General features: G+C 40.4%; 1 protein-coding gene across 7 annotated transcripts in view; it reads left to right on the plus strand.

The window, feature by feature from the left end:
• Positions 1 to 19,189, plus strand: part of sema5ba (sema domain, seven thrombospondin repeats (type 1 and type 1-like), transmembrane domain (TM) and short cytoplasmic domain, (semaphorin) 5Ba) — a 239,458-nt gene that overhangs the window by 72,624 nt on the left and 147,645 nt on the right. The window contains exon 1 of one of the 7 annotated variants that reach the window (XM_034147141.1): positions 3,549 to 3,604. The exons of 5 other annotated variants lie outside the window; for them this stretch is intronic. The gene's annotated coding sequence lies outside the window, so the exon portion shown is untranslated. Of the gene's footprint in view, positions 1 to 3,548; positions 3,605 to 10,578; positions 10,654 to 19,189 lie in introns of those variants that run through there. One more of the 7 variants, XM_034147140.1, reaches the window with a different exon arrangement.

The raw sequence follows: 19,189 nt of genomic DNA on the forward strand, positions 1-19,189 counted from the left end.
CGCTGCAGGGGATCATGCAGAGCTGCGTGTCGACTCGTCAGCAGCAGCCGATCTCTCTCTCCTGTCAGATTAGACTTTACTCGCATTTATGTCCATATCGATCAGATCTAGCTAGTTCTAGCTAATGATATGACTACCTGCTTGTTAAAAGACACCTAAACAATAAGCGTCGCTATGCAACCGGATGAGGCCACAAAGTATAGCGCAGCATTATGCATTTGTTTACATGCCCACCGGAACCCCGAGGCATTACCAACAGATCAACGCACAATCAACCCATACAGGACATCTCTTTCTCCACATTAAGTGTTAGACATTAGAATTGACAATTTTTGTCTGTCACATACTCTTTTGTCTGTCACATACTATTCTTGTCTGTCACATAAGTGGCGCAACTGATGCGGTATTGCGCTAAGGGAAAATTATTTTGACCGGACATTTTGACCGGAGAGATTTAGATTTGCCGGACTTCAGCATATTTTACCGGTCATTGTCCGGTAATTACCGGCTAACGGGAACTCTGCTACTGCTACTTCTTCTTCTTCTTTATTTCTGTCTTTCTTTCAAAGTCACAGAATGACATTTCTTTAATTGGACATAGTTATAAGGGCAACAGATACATTCATCCCTAATGTATTTTAAAGTCAATTACTTTTTAATATTGTAGAATTTAGACTGTAAGAATAACAATAATTGGTTTATTGCATTTGATTCATCCTCAACAGCAAAGACAAACACATTTGAAGTTGTTGTGTTTTATACTAATAGTATCTTAGATAACTGTCAATATGTGTAAGTGGACAAAAAGAGTCAGACATTTTTATAATGGATCAAACTCTTTTTCAACATTCATATCAATTCATACTTTTTTTACTGCCATTTTTCTTCATTATTCTCACTTATAAAGTTGCAATATAGCATTGTTTTTCCCCATTATTGGCTATATAATAAGGAAATAAATCCCTCCATCTTTGTTACAGTTTCTGTTTAATATTCAAACTATAGCTGCAGCGTATATTTGGCATAAAAGTCTTAACCTCTTAAGCACGGCGGTCCCCCCATTGGACCCCTCCCACTTTTTTTTTTTAGACAATGTCTCAGGGCTTCTTAAATGTATGAAACTATTAATGTGTAGCACCAGATTAACGGTAAGAATCTCAGCTAACTGAAGATATGAACCATTTTTAGCTAAAAGAAACAAGAGTAATACCAAGCCTTTGAATTAGCATTTTGCGAAAAAATGCTAACTAATGCTAACGGAGTTTTGCACAGCACTCACTCTCAAAATGCCCTTATTACTTATCGTAACTGCACAAACAAGATATCCGATTAAAGCTGAGACTCCACATATTCCATACATGTAGTGTCATCACTGTACGACCCCGAATTTGCGGAGCTTTCAGCCAGAAAAGAGAAAGTAAACAACATCCGGTTTCAAAAATATTACAATAATTACATCTTACCTTTTTTGATTTGTGATCAAAAGTTGTGTTCAACGGAATAAAAACGCCGCTCAAGGTTAATCCAATGTGTCTCTGTCACGTAGAATTTTTGACTGATAATACATCATCATATTTATGGCAATAAACTGGGTATAAAGTTTTGCAGTCAAGGCTTATACTTTCAGATGTGCTTCGTTTGCTTCTCTATTACGTCCGCAATGGTAATGTTTACGTGGATTTGGGAACTGCCCATCGGATTCTATTGGATCTAATGGTTAAGAAAAAGGTGTAAATCACTCAAATCGACCAATGGGTTCCATAGATATGGTCCTGCGTAAAGTATAAATTGTGAATGCCAGCGGCACACCCATTACGCACCACACTCTACGCAGTGTTTAGTACGTAAACAAGAGGAATTGCAGCAGGACCCAGAGCGCACAGAGCGGACTAAGTTTCTCCACAGTGCAACATACAAGAAAATACATCAATAGCGGCAGTAAAATGCAGAAATAACTAAATTGTGTATATGTAAAATAGAATAAGATGAACAGAAAGTCAAACTAAATACTGCTTCTGTAAAAATAATGTCTTATTTAGACTCTAAGAAAAAGTACAGAATCGGTTAATTGCATTTTATTTCATCACCGACAGCAGATAGAAAGTCAACAACTACATAAACTAAGATGTAATTGGACTCTGTGGTCTGCCAGGCTGCAGCTAATGATTACTTCCCTTATCAATTAATTGTTTACTCTGTAAAGCATCCCACTGCCAGCTCCCTAAGGTGTCTTCTTCCCATTTCTAACTCGGTCTGAATGACAGTTTTAATGACCAGCGGGATTCAGTTAATATGTAATAAACAGATAAATAATGCAAAGATCCTCACATCGAAGGATCAGTTTCTGAATCAAATATTATTCATTCGTCCCGCAGCGAAGACATTAGCAGTGAAACAGCAGCAAAGGGACAGTGCAGATGAAATCTAAATAAACAGGCTAACATATTAAATTAGAGATCCATGTATACATGTAATACAAACTTTGTAAACAACCATAGTACAAACAAGTCTAAGTAGCAGCCATAAATCGCAAGAATAAACACCTATGTATATTTGGTAGAAGGTTTTTTTCAATTAGGGTTAGTAGGAAGTCAAAAATGTTTTGAATGTATTTCTGATGACTGACAAAACAGTCATTAGAGCTCTTTATTTACAAGATAATATAAGATAAGATAAGACTTTATTCATCCCGTAGGAAATTGTTGTACCAGAGTTACAAAAATACAATAAACACAGCAGCATAATAATACAACTGTACACTAACAGTGCAGTACAAAATATCAATTACATATCTACAGGAAACATAGATGGTCACATGATTAAGTAAATATTAACAGTATTTAGTAGTGCAAAAAAACATAGTGGCAGATACGTGATTGCACGTTATTATAGAACATTATAATTGACCTCACCACCTTCAAAATCGTACAAAAACTCACCTCTTCAATCTGGCTTTTAATGTGTGATTGTTTTTGTATTGCTTAATTTTAATTTGACTTTAACTATATTGATTTGTTGTCCTTTTCCTTTCACTATCTCTGTAAAGCGACTTTGAGCACCCGTAAAAGCGCTAACAAAATTAATCTATTATTATTATTATTATTGTCAATGAATCAACTAATCGACTCTCGGCTGATTTCTCAAGTACTAGTCGCTTAACGTGGATGAAACATAGTTGAAAAGTTCAGCCAATCTGTCCTGGAAAGCTTACTAAACTTGAAAACGACATGCAAAATCTGCAAAGCTCTTGATTGAACACCAAAAATATGTCTGACCTTCACACTCTCTCGCAGAAAGCAGCCTGGATAAAAGCTGCCTTTGCCCCCCATCGCCTCAAAACTCGCCTTTTCCCAGTGACCTTTGCCTCTCCAATTAACACCCTCCACTCCTTTGTGTCCGTGAGGCAGAGACGTGTCGGACAGACCTTTTGTTTGAGCGGTTATTCATGTCCCGGCCTCTTTGTTCCCTAATAGCCCGTCATCTGGACCCCGTCCCTCTGACCCTCTGACACAGTTCTGCTAAACGACAAGGAAAGGCCACGAGTGAAGACTGGAAGTGTACAAGAAGTTATATCAACCTGTGAGAAAAGTCAAGGCATCAATAGGTTAGGATGAATTCCACTGAGTAATCTGTCATGTCGATTGTATCAGTGATTCTCTATTAGACAACTTGGATGAATACTCAATGCTGATTGGTCAATTTAGACATTCTGGAGGTCTTCTTTCTTTTGCTAGTAGGCCGCTAAGGAGGATGTGTTGTCAAGGAAATTCACCATGAACTGTGATATCGATCCACAGAAAGTAGTCCGGTATATTTAAAGTTAGCTGTGGACGACAAACATTAGTCTCTGTCCATCAGAAAACACTAAAAAGTTGTTGTTATTTGAATAAATTGTTTGTGAGAATGATCTATCGCTGCTCCACCTGTTTTAAAGAAAGATAGGAATAATATCTGGATTTACAATCGAACACAGCACATTAAAGGTAGGGTAGGTAAGAATGGAGAAACCAGCTCGAGTGCGCTAGAATTTGAAAGTACGCAGCCGAAAAAAATCTGCCCCTTCCTTCAGACTTCCTTACAGAGCCCCTCCTCCAACACACACGAACGCACACATGACCAATGAGGGCACGAGATAAGTTTGTGCACGAGATGGAAGGCTGACAGGCAGGTAGGCCATCCAGTTATTTTAGCCGGGCCGGCTCAGATGATTGGTCGTGCTTTTTACAGTACTACGGCTTCCACAGATGACATTTTTTTATGGATTTTTTGTCAAAGCACTTAAGATATTCATTGCTATCGGGATGTTAAGAGCATTCCATGGAATATAACAACAAGTGTTTCTGAAGTGAATTACCTACCTTATAATCTCTGCTTCAAATAATAAATAATACTTAAAACATGCAGAAGGCTTTTAAAGCTTCCAATGACTATCCAAAGACATTATCCACCGTAATTACGCTCACCTTTAGAGTAGCAAATTGCTTTTTTAAATGTCTGTTATATAACTGTGTTTGATTCTGCGACACTGGCATTTACAAGTTTTTTTTTTAACCTGCTTTAGTATTGTTTCTTCTGTAACCTCACTACAACCCGCTCTCTATATTGCCGCCTGCATTATAACTCTCTAATGTGAGAGTGGTGGCAGGAATTGAACAGTCTCTTACTCCCAGAGCTTCTCTGAACTAGTTTTGTGAGTTCAAATCAATACAAGCCCCGGGGCTCCCAGTTCACACAGTATCAGGTAGACACGGTCGATAATATCACATTAAAGTGTGTGTGTGTGTGTGTGTGTGTGTGTGTGTGTGTGTGTGTGTGTGTGTGTGTGTGTGTGTGTGTGTGTGTGTGTGTGTGTGTGTGTGTGTGTGTGTGTGTGTGTGTGTGTGTGTGTGTGTGTGTGTGTGTGTGTGTGTGTGTGTGTGAGAAAAGGTATAGGACTGTGGAAGACACAGCCAAGTGAAATCGTAATAGAGTTTCTGAGGGCCAAACAGAGTGTGTTATTACAGACCAGGGATGTGGGAAGGTATAAAAAGCCTGGATGTTACAGGTGTGTGTTTGATGTTGGAGTTTGAATCAGTGGGTGTGAGTGTGTGTGTGTACAGTAAGTGAAGAAAAGAAGACATACTGTAGCGCCCTGTGCAATCAGAGCATGTAATAATACTGCCGTCTGATTCACCGTTTACTGACCAGGAGCCTCTGGCCTGAAGTTACACTGTAATCAAACTTTAGTCCAATCAGTCCAATCACACTCTTCTTCGGGTTGTTGTTTTTTACTTCAAGTGGCAGATCTACTTTTACAAGAGGCTGAGATTTGCAGGGTTAGGAGGGTTACTTTAAAAATGCATAAAGACACACACAAAGGTTTATGAAACACGTCCATCGAGCCCTGCCTGATTCTGCAGAAACTATTGTGTTTTTTGTTTTTTAAATCTCAACTTAAGGACTACCTACTTACTCCTTTAGGAGCTTTAGACCTAATATTACAGTCTCCAAGTTTTCTTAGTGGTCATGGATCTGTGGCTTTTAACATTTCGAGTGTCAGAAATCACAGTTTATTTAATTTAAGTGTACTATATCTACGTAACAGTGTTGATAACAAGCGTCTTTGAGCATTAGGAAAAGCGCTATAAAAATCCAATGTATTATTATTATTATTATTATTATTAATTGTAAGTGTTTCCGATATCTGCCTGAAAATATTCCATTATTAAGCGCTCTTAATAGTCCAGGGCATGTACATTACTATCTAATAACAATTCCACAATGCAATAATCAGCATTATACATGTGTGGAAATGACCATTACAAAGTTACACTTCACCTGCCAGTGATGATGTAAAATAATTATGATTAATAAGTGTTTAAAATCTCAAATGACTGCCCTCCAGCATATCATATTCAGTGTCTGCTATATGGTGAGTGATTCCAGCTGTAACATCAACGGAGGAAATGTAATCAGCTGTGACGGGGAAAATCTTTGAAACAAGCAAGTAGGTAGATGTCGAAAGAGATTGTGTTGTAAGAGGCTGTTTACAAAACATCAATGAACTGTCATCTCTAAATTGAATGGGAGTCATAGCCAGGAGACAGTTTTACTTGTATTGCAGATTATGGGATTGTTTTTATCGGAAAATCATTTAACGGACGGGAACATAGAAAACATTTACCAGGAAATCTGACGCAGCTAATCGTGATAGCATTAGATATAAAAGCCACGTTTGATAAGTCTTCCATTTTTCCCCATTTACGTACGGCTGGGTTTCTTTGGGAGTTTTCCTTGTCCATTGTGAGGGTCTAATGACAGAGGGTGACGTATTTGTATTTCATATTCTGCACAAACGGTAAAGCCCCCTGAGACAGATTTGTGATATAAGGCTATATAAATAAACTCTGATTGATTGATTGATTGATTGATTGATTGAAGTGCGGCCGTCAATCTAATACTGGACATCTTCTCAATTTGCGAGATTGAGGCATTATGGGACGCTGGACTAATGATAAAAATGCTGGGGTCGTCCCACACAAAATATAACTGACATAATCCAGACAGCGCCTGCCAACCTCCCAACCTCATCACTCAATGCTGTCCACCCCCCAACACACACACACACACACACACACACACACACACACACACACACACACACACACACACACACACACACACACACACACACACACACACACACACACACACACACACACACACACACACACACACACACACACACACACACCCACACACATTTCTCCAGGCCGAGGTCAACCCTCCCCTCCATCCTATAGAAGACCCTTTCTGGTTGTGTCTGCCCTCTCAAGCATGAGCGAAGAGACTCAATAACAAGAGACCCTCGCTCTGACCCCACACTCACCCTTTCTTTCCTGGAAGAGAAAGAAAAAAGATCTTCTATCTGTAACCATCTTCATCGCACATTCCTGCGTCCTTCCCCCAAGTGTGTTGTCTACATGTTCGACCCCATCCCCTTGAGACCCCCTCCCCAACCCTCCCATCACATTGCAGGCATTAAAGAGATTGGTGGGGTTGTGCTTTTGAGGCGAATTAGACACGGGCAATGTAGCCTCGTCTGGACCAAAACCCCCCGAGGGGAGGAATGGGAGCGGGTGAATAGGATGGGAATATGGTGGCAATATGCATCCATGGGGTGACTGTCGGCGTTCATCACGGTGTTGTAAGGTGGGTTTGATTTGTTAGTTTCATTAAACAGAGCCACATGTAAACAGACATCCTTAACTGGAGACTTTTCTCATGTACTGAGCAGAGAACAGTGAGTTATTCTCTTGTGAAACCTGCTTGATTTACACTCAGAGTTTGAGGCATCGATCTTAGTTCCTTGAGGAAACAGGTGTTATTTCCTTCCGATGTAATTCATTTTTCGGAGCGAGGGGAATTCCTGTGAGCTTTTGGATGAGGTTTTGGTATTCGCGTGCCATACGAGCTATTGATGAGCGTTGGGAGGATCTCAGCAGGCTGAAACACACGTTCACATAAAATCCTGCTAAAAGATGCTTAACAATAATGTGTAATCACTGCTAACGAATCAAAGGAAAAAGGAAAAATAGATCCGTCCTCTGGGATTTGCTGCAGAAATTACCAATTAAATCTGCTTTCTGTAGAGACATATTTTTCTAAAAGCAACAAACAGTCATGATTTTTTTCACCCGGTGGCCACAGAGACTTCCTTCCTCTTCATAAAATAGGCAAGTCTTCTATTCTTCCCAATGGACCAGAAGCAATTTAATCAGTGTCATAATAGATTCTGATGAGATGGGGCTCAGGGACTTAGCATTGAGCGGTAATTAGAGGTACTCCCCCCCCGCAGGAGAGGTGGAAATGAAGAAGCAAAACGGCGAGCAAAGGTGCAGACAGTGGACTCTCAAAACTAGGGAGCAGGGGGCAAATCCAATAAGGAGTGATAAGAGGAGGAAGGGGATACAAATAAGAAAGGCGAGATGGTTTTACAGCTGGTACGATTTGGATCGACTCACCTGCCGAGAGACACGCTGCCCGGAGGAGGGAGATGTGCTCTGAGAATCACAAAGACATGTTTTGAAAGATTTGGAACCTCCTGGCCTCCTTCCCTGAGTCTTTTGTCTCGCTGAAGGTAACATCAGGAGCCATGTTCTGACACACAGTTTGTACAGGAGAGGTGGGGGAAAAGATGGAGCTTTTATTAAGCCTTTTAGTTCATAATCTTCCCTTTTTATATTCATAATTTCTTAATAAAGTGCTGCAAGGATGAGGATTTGTGTCTGGGGGATTGCATCGCTCTGGTTCTCTCAACAAAAAGCCAGTAGCTTTCTGATATTGGATTTTGGATTACTGCAGAAAATAAAGTCTTCTGCAAATAGATACTTGCATGCTTTGTTCAGCAGGCTAATCTTCCCAAATGAAATTGAGGTTTTTTTTTAAGCATAAATGCAATCGCTAGAAGTAAAAGCTAACGCTAAACAAAATAATCGAACTACACCACAGTCACATGACTTCACTTCCCCACAAGCTAAAGGCAGACTATGTTAGGCGTGGTATTTACTGACTTGTGTTGGAAAACAAACCTTTCAAATCTCTTACGCAGCGGCCACACGGCGGCGTGCGTTGAAGCTTGCCGGTGGGCGTGTCTGAAACTCGTCCAACAACCAATCACATGAATCTCCCGCCCCGGACACACAAGCACGCGGTTTGATTGGCTAGAGCTTGTACTGGCATATGATTTGATTGGCTGACGCTTCCGTCGAAGCTTCAAAAGTTGAACATTGGTCAACTTTTGAAGCGAGCAAAGCGAAACGACGCTCCCACAATGCAGTTCGGCAAAGAGTGACGTCACCCCATTCAAAGTGAATGGGCAGAAGCGTTGAAGCTTCAACGCACGCCGCCGTGTGGACGGGCCGTACAGACCTTGTTTCAAGCATGTAATCAAAACATGATTAAGAAAACCCATTGACACGAGAACCCAAAGTTAAAAAACCCTATCTAATGTTGGGGTTTTAGGACTTACTGCTGGTTAAATAGAAAACAATATATATTATTTAATAGCTTACTCTGAGTTCTTAAGCCTTAATGAAGGTTGAACATAATGGACAGTGCGAATTCTGACAAATGTTGCTTGCAAGCACCAGTTTTCTTTCCATTACATTTCATTTAGGCGACACTGTTATCCAAAGCACAATTAACAATAAATGCATTCAACCATGAAGACACAAACTCAAAAGCAATAATCCTGCAGGTGCATTAGCTATTAGCCAAACCACATTAAGTGCTACTGCATTAGCTTCAATTTGAGCCAAACCTCTCCAAGTGTTACGTACAGAAGAGACATTTTGGCTCCATACAAATTACAGGAATTGTCAGACTTGCTGTCGTTATAAATCCTACAGTGCATGCACCAGACTCAGGGACAGTTTCATCCCACTGGCCATAAGACTATTAAACACCTGAACTCTGTAAAGAACATCCATACACATTCATCTGTTTGCATCTTGCTAGTTATTTATCTATATTATATTCCATTCTACGTGTATATAGACTGTTCTTGCACTATTCCTATTTTATTTGTATTTACTTGCACATCTCAAAACATTCTATTATATCGGTTTTATTTGTTTTATGTCCTATATACAGTATGTTAAAGGTCACCTATTATGCAAAATCCACTTCTTCATGTCTCTTCTACATCAACATGTGTCCCCTCTTCTTCATGTCTCTTCTACATCAACATGTGTCCCCTCTTCTTCATGTCTCTTCTACATCAACATGTGTCCCCTCTTCTTCATGTCTCTTCTACATCAACATGTGTCCCCTCTTCTTCATGTCTCTTCTACATCAACATGTGTCCCCTCTTCTTCATGTCTCTTCTACATCAACATGTGTCCCCTCTTCTTCATGTCTCTTCTACATCAACATGTGTCCCCTCTGTGTAAAGAGATTCTGAAAGTTTCAGGAACAAAGATTCTCTCTCTTTTTGTCCTGATCCATTTTTATAAAAATCTGTCTGAAAATGAGCTGATCAGATTTTGGCCACTCTATGATGTCATAACGATGTTTTGTCTTGTGTAACCATTAGCCAATCAGCAACCAAGGTAACCCCCCCCCCCCCTTATCACCTGAATCTCCTCCTAGAGCACCATTGTGTTCTTTTTAACCAAATCTCTCTCAGAGGGGCGTGGGGAGGGGCTCCTTATTTCATCTAAAGTAACAGACAGAGAATCAGCACTTTTGAAACAGGGCTGAAACAGAGGGGATTATGGGATGCTGCAATGATCTGTTTGGTGTTTCAGCCAATCAGAGACAGGCTCTGTATATATCTGAGACCTGTGATATATTGATGACAGTATAATAGGGGACTTTTAAGTTTTTCATTGCCATATCTACACTGTAGCTACTGTAATGTGCACATGCCAGTAAAGCCTTGAATGTATATCTCTATGCATACATCTCTCTATATTAAAATGCATTTTGCTCATGTGTGCATACTCAAAGCCTTCCATTGTCCTAAGCACCTCTCTTCCTCACTGTGTTTCATGCAGCTCCCCTGGGAGACGTTGAGGTTTGAGCTGAAATCCACTCAACCTGGTTCCTGCTGCTTGACTACCAACTTGCCGCTCTGTTGCCATAGATACACGTTGGCATTGGCAGGGACTTGTGAGTGTGAGCTCAGGAAAGGTTGAGATGCACCGGCTGCAATCTCCATAAAGAGTGGAAATTATTTATTCTCAAACCCCTTATTTAGTTTGTCCAGGTTCCCGAATTATTTCAGCACAAAGACACCGTAGTCAGTTTGTATTGTAAGTCCCAGGCTGCACTGCTTTTATGTTGTTTACAACAAGCTGAAGCATCAAGTATTAATGCAGTTCACCTTAACAGGAAACACACTGCTTGCAGCTTTCAAACATTGAGGTCAAATTGCGTGTCTCCTGTGAATAGTGAAGAGTGGATTAAATCAAATTATGTACTTCATTACAGTTTACGGTAGTGCTACTTTATTTAATTTCCAGACAGTCACTTCATGGCATGTCAGAGGAAATGATCCTAGTTTTGAAACACACAACTTTTTCCTGACGGCTTACATTGCAGATTGAGATTGCACTTCTAAATTTAGAAAAGCGGAAACTATCATTAATCTATAGTCTCAGAACTTTTAGAAATTAAATAAGACAGTATTTCTTTGTTCTAAAACCCTCGCTTAAGCATGGACATTGTTGGGTTTACTTAAAGGTCCCATGTCATGGCCATTTCTACTGATCATAATTCCATTGTTGAGGTCTACTAGAATAGATTTATATTGTTCAATGTTCCAAACTCACATTGGTTTCTCATACAGCATCTCTGTATAGTATGTGTATTCACTCTCTGTCCTACACGGCTTGTTGGAGCTCCTGCCCCCCCCCCCTGTGAGCCCAGTGGCCGTCTGCGAGACATCGAGACACAGCTAAACCCAGCCCGCGCACACACACACACCCGCAGCCTGGCTGGGAGTTTGTGTGTGTGCTCACACACCGACTCACAGCCTCGCCGCGTCCCGCCGTCTCAGGGAGGAGAAATCGGCGGAGCTGCAGCTGAGAAAAGAGTGTGTGTGTGTGTGTGTGTGAGGAAGTCCGCAGATTGGTCCATTTGGGTACGGGCACGTCACTGTACCCAGGAAGTAAACAACGAGGCGTTCTGGGGCAGCATAGACAGGTCTTTTCTGTGTTTGTGACTGCAGACCGTTTACATGCAGAAAAACCTTCATAACACACAAGGGGACGGGTAATAACCAGAAAAGCATGACATGGGACCTTTAACAGGAAACACACTGCCTCCAGCTTTCAAACATTGAGGTCAAATTGCGTGTCTCCTGTGAATAGTGAAGAGTGGATTAAATCAAATATTGTACTTCATTACAGTTTACGGTAGTGCTACTTTATTCCCAGACTGTCACTTCATAGCATGTCAGAGGAAATGATCCTAGTTTTGAAACACATTTTCCTGACAGCTTACATTGTACATCTAACTTTAGAAAAGCAGGTATCATTTGCATATCAGCAAATAACAATAATCTCACAACTTTTTAAATAAAGATACCATTGTTTTTAGCTGAGTGATGAGGATGGAGACAGTATTTCTTTGTTTTGTAACACTTGCATAAGCTTGCTATTGTTTTTTAATTAGCTAACTAAATTTGACCGCGAACAAGGTTTTACTTGGCGAGGAAAATATTGTATAAAGCAAAAATAAATCTGCCAAAAAATAAGTTGATAAGACTTGTTTTACCTCAAAGTCAACTGAAAGTCATCCCAGCTGTCAGAAATGTATTTCTAATTATTCTTAAACAATTAGAAGAGAAAAATGTCCTCAGGGAAATATCAAAAATGCTCCTTTTTGTCACCAGCAGCTGGAGGGGAGTGTCAGTGCTGGGTTATCATTTATTTTGTGTATCCTACATATCATGGGAAGTCAGAGTGTTGTCAGCTCTGGTTTTATGGAGACCGTTGCAGAGGCTAAATGCACCGAGATGACATTTTCAGACATGTTGTCATGCTGTGTAATGTGCTGCAGCTAAGCAGCTAATTAGCCATCAAGACGTTAGCGGTGCATTTTGCCCGTACATGTTTCTCTTTGATGGCTCGTTTAGTAAGGGGAGGACAACATATGTGTTCATGTTTGTTAGTAAGATAAGAAAGGACATTTGAGCAGGAAGTCTAATGTGATTTGTTGTTTAAAATGTCTCTTTCGTTGTGTAGCAGGCTGCTGTTTGATAAAATGGCTTCCTTATGTCGATATACTTGAATTAAGGGATTTTATTGTCTGCATGGGAACAAGTTTGAAATAAATGAATGTGAAGATGGGGACAACATCATGAAACCACACTTTCTTTGACTCACAATCACACAATAGAGTACATGCGACCTATGTGGCTGATTTGCTGTAGCACTCACAAGTAAAAGCAATTTACGCTTGACTTTAAAACTTGAGAAGATTTGAAAAAGACTTCATAAAAGCAATGAAACTTCAGAAATGAATGAAGAAAGTGTTACATTATCTTTTATTTCAGCTCTATTTTAGAGGCTGCACTAAAAAGAAAAATGTGGGCATAAATGCTGCGTCTCTACGCCTGATGTGGAGAAGTTTCAGTAGCATGATTAGACTCACAGAGGGTTAATATACCCTTTCTGAGCTCGTAGGAGCATCCTGTGCTTGAACATACTTCTTGTTGTCCTGGGGCTGCATCTCACTTCGGTTAAATGGATTGCTTTAACCCTCACTTGCGTCATTTCCCTGCCTTTAGTCCCTCCCACCAGGGAAGCATGGAGAGACGCAAGGAAACCACGAGAAGCAGGGAAATGAGTTTTAAGAGCAATGGGACGTCGTTTCCTCCGGAGCGTCACGTGAAGCGACGTCTGTTTGTGATGACGCCGCACATCTGCTCGTCTGACAGCAGCCAGATCAGTGCATGTGCTGCATCGTCCAATCAGTGAGCGATACACAGTAAGGGGGCGGGGCGAGTGTCTGAGGATTTCACCGGAGGATGGTCTGGTAGTTCCTCGATTATCGCTCCTCGATCCTCCGGCAAAAATAAGGCCACTGGGACGGTATTCAAGATGGCGCAGACAAATCAACTTCCGGTGATACCGAGCCCGAGGAGCGAGGAAATGAAAAATAACCCTTGGCTCAAATTTGACCTGTTCCCAAATGTTTTTATGTTAGACTAAAGGTTCATTTGATGTTAGTGACAGTAGAATAACATGTTTGATCGTATACTTCGTTTTTCCACTAGAAAATAATCATTATCACTTTCATTAGGTTTTGGGTTTTATTCAAATCAACAGCATCTGTGGTCTTCTGGGGTCAATTTGGTAAAATCATTCACAAATGTTAAAGATTAGGTTTTATTCTGTGTAAAACAGGTAAATTGACCACACATTTGCAAAAGGAAGATTAAACCTTGTGGTAATAAGTAGGTATAACATCGCCTTAAAAGCTGTAACAAAGATTTGGTTGATTATATGATTTTATAAATAGTCAAACCAGGAGGAAACAAGTGAATAAAGAGACAACACAAGGGTTAAATACTTGAGTGCATTTGCAGCTTATTCTTCTACCGGTTACAGGACTTTTTTAAAACACGTCTGCCTCCACGGCTGACTCCATTCTCAAAGTTTTTAGGCAGGAAATCTCTCTCCTCACTAATCACAAAGTTATTGACAGAGAGACGTGTCTGAACATCTTGTTTGTCCAATACACACAGGAGTCGTCAGCATACAGTCCACTTTTAATCGACTCCTGTGTTTCCAGCAGGATGTCTGGACGACGGGCAAACAGGGGCTCAGCAACACTTTCTAAAAGCACCCCCGGTGTGTGTGTGTGTGTGTGTGTGTGTGTGTGAGTGTGTGAGTGTGTGTGAAGTCTGCTCATCCAACGGTATGGATTGTCGAAGCTCCTTGCTGACAAACTTGCTAATCCAGAACACAGCAGGACAGGAAATTGGATGGACACTATCGGGCTACTTTGGATTGGCTTGAAGAGCCACGCTTTGTATAAACACACACTCTTGGATGCGAGAACACACACACACACACACACACACACACACACACACACACACACACACACACACACACACACACACACACACACACACACACACACACACACACACACACACACACACACACACACTTCAGGAGGGGATGTCGGCACACAGCATGCAGTTTTGCCCACTCGCTGTGACCCAATAAGGAGTGTGACCAGCTGTCCATGGCTCGATTCTTCCAGTTTTCTGAGTTTGTGGAAGTGTGTGTGTGTGTGTTCTTGCTTGAGTGTCTGACATGAGTTTCTTGACATCCACGCACTAACTTCCTCCTGACAGTACGGTTCCCTGTGTGTGTGCCAGCTCTTCCAGCAGAGTCTGAGCTAACACCAGGTCATCTGTCAGGATCTCTGCTCTCCGTCCGGCTCTCAGACTAATGAGAGGATCTGTAGAGTCAGGCTCTGACTTTCAGGACTCACTGATTTAATGTGAATTATGTACCTGCCATCTCCACTGGGATGAGAGGAATAAAGAAAATGGGATGTCTTAGTAAGGAAAACTCATACTTTGTAAGCATTTGATTTCACAAGAACTAATCGTGTGTCAACCTGTCCTCCTCCTCATATTTTATATCACTCTCTACTACAGTATAAAATAAGATGTATGAGAAATATAATGTTATGTAGGCTCTCCAAAAGGAATGAATTTGTGCTTCCTATTTTACCTCTCTGGTATATTAAACCCGTTTTAAGTGATTTTTATTTTTAGCATCAATGGGCCTTTATTTTCTGTGAATGCCTTGATTTAGCTGAATTTAATTAATTATGAAACTAAGAGTTTAGAAAGTTAACTAGACACCTGTCAGTGTGCACTTCCCCCAAACTTATCAGTGAAGTGTTAATTATGACATGAACAGCCAGATGCTAAAAAGAGGAAACATATGGTGAGTTTTAATTAAAGGGGACCTATCATGCAAAATGCACTTTGTGATGTCTTTTATACATGAATATGTGTCCCCGGTGTGTCAGGGAACTCACGCAGCGTCAGAAAATAAAACCCCTCTCTCTTTTCCTCCGTACCCAAATCTCTAAAAACGGGGCTACAATGGAGCTGATCCAGATTTGCGTCCGATATGACGTAATATCTGAAATGTGGACCCACGGCCCTATCAGAAACGTTGCTATCAGAAACAATGCCCGACTGTTTTGGACGTAATATGGTCGGTGTTTACATTAGCATCGCTAACACTCAGAGCTAACCTGTACTGGGGAGCATGTGTGTGAAGAAGCAGGAAATAAAAAGGAACTCACCTTGTGGTATAACCGGCAAGAGAGAAAGCCTTTGAGCTAGGGCTGTGCAATTAATAGTATTTTAATCGCAATTACGATTTTGGCCTGCCACAATTACGAAAACAACATAATCGAAAAAAACGATTATTTTGCTTTGCTTGGTTGTGACAGACAACATATTTGATCTAATTTATTTTAGTCTAATTTATTTGTATTTATCATATTTACATATGTTTAGTAGCTTGTTGAAGTGCGCTCTAAAATATTTGTTGATCTTGTTTATTGGTATTTATTATTTTGATATTATTTATTTAAATGTATCATTTATTTTTGTATTGGTTTTTCAGTTGAATTATACGTTCAGGGTAATCAACAGTTAAAAAGATACTGTTCAAATTATTATTTGTATTTGTTTTAAAGTTCAATAAATGGATGTTTTCAAAGTCAATGAATAATCGTATTTAATAATCGTGATATCAATTATTGACCCAAATAATCGTGATTATGATTTTTGCCATAATCGCACAGCCCTACTTTGAGCTCCATACTGTTTCAGAAATGATCCTTCATGATATGGCGTTTCATAACGGCAGTATTTAGTTTAGACGGTAGCTGCCGGGTCCCGCATGAGCTCAGACCCCTCCTTTTTTTAATCACATTTTTTTTTTTTTTAAAGCTTTATACCCAAAATCAGGACTTTTGAAACAGGAAGTGAAATAGAGGGATATGAGGCATGGCTAGAATGGGTGATCTGTTTGGTATTTTGAGCAAAACACTTCATAGACATGTTTTTTATATATTTATATATATCTGAGACCTATGCTAATGCATAAAAATAGCATGATAGGTGCCCTTTAAATCTAACAACAGAAGTAACTCCATCACCTTTTTTACTTTTCAACCCTCTACACATCAGTGATTTTGAACTTCCAAAAACAAAAAGGTTGTTTGCTTTTTTGCGTAGACAGAGAAAACCCAGCTTGACTTGTGTTAGTCATGTGATCTGAGACACTGTAATGTGAGCTTGCCAAGGTTTTGGTAACAGAACCAGAAAGCAGAGAAGCAGCAAATAGCAGTCTGGGTTAAATGGAAGATTACTCGGTTGTTGGGCCGGAAAACAGTCTGCAAATAGGAGCGATCAGTCATCAACTCCCAGCCAGCTCCACACTTCAGTTTCAGCTTCAACTTAGACTATATATATCCCCGAGAGGAAGTGTGTTTCACAGCCAGGAAAACATAGAACTCACAGGTGCGCATGGACACAGTCTAGGTTACAAATATCTATCAAATACAGATGATAATGAGGACTCTCAAACCCTTAGAAATTGCTTTCCTACAGACAGAACAGGCAACCATTTAAAAGCTGGCAAACTAATGTTGATTAACTTAAAGTACATACAGTAATTTAGCTAATGAGTAACACGGGAATAGATGTAATGAAGCGCTGAGGTCCTCCAGGGGTCGGTCTGAAAACATGAGGCGAGGAGAGTGGCATGATCTATTTTTGAGAAGCTCGATTTGATGGCACACTCCAACAATCATGCTTGCTCTGTGAAACAAACAACTCTTTGAAAATCAGACATCTGTCTGCAGGAGGGGGCATGTGAAACTACATTTAACAGATTTAAGCTTATTTCCACTCAATGGCAAAAAGAAAAATATATATATATGTGAATTAGGGAAACTTTTCTGACAAGGAAACATTATTGACAGCTTGACTACACATGCACAGTATTTAGAAAACACTCACTGAACTGTCACTGTTGGCAAAGTTAGCATCATTTTTCATAATTGTGAGTGTTTTGTCAGTATTTTTTACTACGTGAGCTAGCTAGGTTATAGCAGATCTGCAATCATATCTGAAGGAATCAGTTGATTAAAAGCCAATAAAACTTACATTTTAGGTGAGTTTCCAGTGACAGTAACAGCTGGTCAACTTTATTAACCCCCAAACGTCACCAAGTGCTCCAGTCCCAGCTGTGTGCGTCACTTTTTAGTGGTGTTTTGAGCTTCTTGCAGCGTTTTGTATTTGTTGCGTTTCGTTATGCAGCACTTTTAGTCGAAGAATGTTTGAAAAAAGGCCTCAAAACCCATCTATTCAATAGAGCCTTTCCCTAGACCTTATATTTATTACCACCCTTTTGTTTTTATTGCTTTTTATTCATTCTACCGTGTTGCGTACTGTTTTTATACTGTTCCATGCTCACTGCTTGTAGCACTTCGGGATTTGAAGTCAAATATGAAGTGCTTTATAAATGAAACCCATTATTATTATTATTATTATTATTATTATTATATGTTTTCTAAAGGTTGGTGAAGATGTTTTCATCATGCATGGCTTTTGGCACATTTGCATCGTTTCTGAAGCTGCAGCATGTTTCTCCTTTAAGGAAATGTTTTGGGCCGTTGCTACCCGTTTGCACCCGTCAGCCACCATAATTATGATACCCTAAAAACACCTAGATATGGGCTTTTCATTTGGTAAAAGCAGAACAATATACCAGGCTTTTTTTGGAACACAAATGCTCGTTAAGTATTAAAGGACTCAAGTAAGAAGCAGCCTAGGTATGATAAAGAGCCTGAAACTGATGCATCACTCAATCAGGACTTTCTGGATTGCCTTTCAACGCAGAACATTGCATTTTCTTACTGAAGTGCTTTCAGTCTGTGCTCTTAACAGAAAGAGTCAGTCTGGAGCGGAGGACATTGAATACTTCCACCTGTTTCACCCACTGCGTGTTTCTCAATGTCGAGTAAAGCTGCTCCAGAGCCACTATTTCAAGCATACTACGTCATCGAGTGCCGCCGAAGGACTGTTCCAATGTCCAGCATACTTGGAAATCTACCGAGCCCGGCGTACTCCGTTTGGAGAAATGTCGAGGCTGCACATGAGTAGACTCCGCGGTCTTAAAATCCCCACAATGCTTTGCGCACGGACCAATTTCCCCAAATCTGTGGCGGAAAATGTAAGAGGCGGGGCTAGCCTGTTCCACTCTTTGTTTTCCGAATGCCAGGAAGTATTCTTGCCTCGCTTCTGAAGCAAGACGCTCGGAAGACATGTGCTACCAAGCAAGCGTACTCGACATTGAGAAACACCCACTGTGTGTTGGCTGGCAGTAGCGGGGCCCTGTTGACTCTAGAACTGTTTTGTAATGACAAACACAGGCCCTCTGCACATTTGCCTGATTAGTTACCAGCTGTACAGAGAGGGATAATTGATTGCGGGGTAAAATGGTTGATTTGCAACTCAACCAAGCTCATAATTTGTTATTGATTGACGCATTAGCAGGGAACACACTACAGAGAGATGTGTCCCAGCCAGAGTGCTGCAGAAAGTTGATGCTCTCAGTTTTTAATCTACTTAAATGATATTACACCTCGC

The sequence above is a fragment of the Trematomus bernacchii genome, unplaced genomic scaffold (assembly GCF_902827165.1).
Source record: "Trematomus bernacchii unplaced genomic scaffold, fTreBer1.1, whole genome shotgun sequence".
In the NCBI taxonomy this organism is placed as follows: Eukaryota; Metazoa; Chordata; class Actinopteri; order Perciformes; family Nototheniidae; genus Trematomus; species Trematomus bernacchii.